This window comes from Rhinolophus sinicus, chromosome 16 (genome assembly GCF_057876585.1).
Source record: "Rhinolophus sinicus isolate RSI-liver-muscle chromosome 16, RSI-T2T, whole genome shotgun sequence".
Lineage (NCBI taxonomy): Eukaryota > Metazoa > Chordata > Mammalia > Chiroptera > Rhinolophidae > Rhinolophus > Rhinolophus sinicus.
The window spans coordinates 155,900,146-155,902,357 of record NC_142516.1 but is presented as its reverse complement, the minus strand read 5'-3'; the positions used below and the strand labels follow the sequence as shown (position 1 = coordinate 155,902,357).

At 31.5% G+C, this 2,212-nt stretch overlaps 1 non-coding gene across 1 annotated transcript; it reads right to left on the bottom strand.

Moving 5' to 3' along the window:
- Window positions 1-921: 921 nt before the first annotated feature.
- LOC141571397 (U6 spliceosomal RNA) lies at window positions 922-1,025 on the bottom strand. The gene has a single exon (XR_012496142.1). It is a non-coding gene; the product is annotated as a U6 spliceosomal RNA (small nuclear RNA).
- Between the last annotated feature and the right edge of the window lie 1,187 nt (window positions 1,026-2,212).

The window sequence follows — 2,212 nt, the reverse complement described above, 5'->3', positions numbered from 1 at the left end:
GTGATTATTGATATATAAGGATTTCCTATAGCTATTTTATTTATTTATTTATTTATTTATTTATTTATTTATTTATTTATTTATTTATTTATTTATTTTGGTAGTTCTGTGTCTCCATTGTTTCTTTACCTTTGTGTTTCTGTCTGTTTGGTGGTATCCTATGATTTTTTTTCCCCCTCTGTTTCCTCTTTTTTTATGTTATGTGGCTCAGTGCCAGATTTATTTTTTTTTGAGTTGTAATCACTAAGTTTATGTAAAAGAAAATTTGTATAAACAATAGTCTTTTTTCTTCAGCATTCATCCTATGTCCATTCCTCTTTGAAAATTGAGAACTTTATTCCCATCCTTGTGATTTTTGTATTTTCATTTTTGTCACAAATAATCCCTATTTAGGCTGTGAGCTCATTTCTGAATTGCAGTAGAAAATTATCATCTTCTCTTTTTCTTTTTATGTTTTTATCTCCTTACTTTTATGTTATATTTAAGTGTATAGTGTCCTATTCATAAAGGTGTTGCCATTTCTTGATCTGTCTGTCTGTTAGTTATCTTACTCATAGATTTGTCTTTTGTCTTTTTGTTTCAGGTCAAAAAAACCACCTTCAGTATTTCCTGTGGTGGAAAATTCTCTCAGAAAAATTCCTTTCTGTATATCTGAAAAAGTATTTATTATTCCTTCATATCTAAAGGATAGCCTTGCTGGATATATTATTCTTGGCTGGTAATATCTCTCTTTCAATAATTTGAATATTTGATTCCACTGCTTCCTAATTTGTAGAGTTTCTGCTGAAAAATCTGATGATAATCAGATTATAATCTAATGGGCTTTCCTTTATAGGTTACTGTCTTTTTTTCCCTGGTTTCCTTGAGAATTCTTTGTCATTAATTTTTTGAGTTTCAATATAAAGTGTCTTGGAGAAGACCAAAAATATGGAACAATAGACAAATTTGAATTTCATTCTTGTGCAGGGACCATGGTAATCTCTGTCTTACTCCAATTTTAGTATATGTACTGCAAAAGGAAGCCCTACTACTATTTCTTAATTATTATTATTATTTTTAATTCTCAACATTTTAAGTACCAATGTGAGTTTATTTTCTAGTACCAACACTTGCATATATATTCTCCTGCTTCTCACTCTTTTCACTCTCCTATAGCAATCTCACACATTCTTATAATTTCAACATGCTCTAATCTTAAAAATACATATCTCTATCTTTGATGTTCATATTTGAAAATCTTGCGTCCACATCACACTTAATAATTTCAAAACAAAAATTATTAAAGTTTTCCCCCAATTTGAACTACTTTCTATATCCCCCACCTCTAAAAATGACACCAAAAACAACCCAATGACCCAAAGTAGAAACTTGGATATCATCTGAGATATTTTAGATTCCCTTAGGACCTGCACATCCTACACGTAATTAATCATAATACGCAGTCAGTATTATTTGTTAAATTGCTTCCTAGAGAGTGTTGTCTAGCAAGATGGAAATCAATCTTTTGTCATGTAACATGTAAATAACATACCCACAACATTGTTATATTCTATGGTTAGAAGCAAGTTACACATGTAGGGAAGGAGATTATACAAAGGTTATTTGGGGCATCTTTATAGGCTGTCTGACAAGCATGCTATAAAATGTGAGGATTTCAAATGTGAGGGTTAAAGGATTAATGTTATCAGTATTAAGGCTTGTTTGGAAGGTACAATATGGACGCAAGGTAAAAACGGCCTTCCTACTCCACATCCAGTGAAATGAACCTAGTCACTGATTCATATATCTGCCTCTCAGAGTTGTGCCAGGCCAACTGGGCTTCATTCAGAAAGGAGAGGGAAAAAGAATGAGCCTCATGCTGATGGATGATTTTGAGCAATATCATCAAGTTGCTGACCTACTGAAAGACCCAATGAAACCATTCCTTTTTCTATATGGAAGATCAGTTTAGCAATAAAAAGAAAGAAGAATCTTTACCTCAGTAGCTGAAAAAATGTTCTTGGTGGAAGGAGTTCAAAACGAGTAAGAAAATTGTTTTTCCTTGACATCTAAAAATCAAATGACAACCAATTATTGTGTAGGCACCATTATTGTTTTATAGAATCATAGATTAATCTATGAAACTAATAGATCTGTATTGAGATCTCTTCCTTTTTCAATAACTTTTAACAACATGGAAAATAATAACTCCATCTTTGAGAATTGGTTGGTT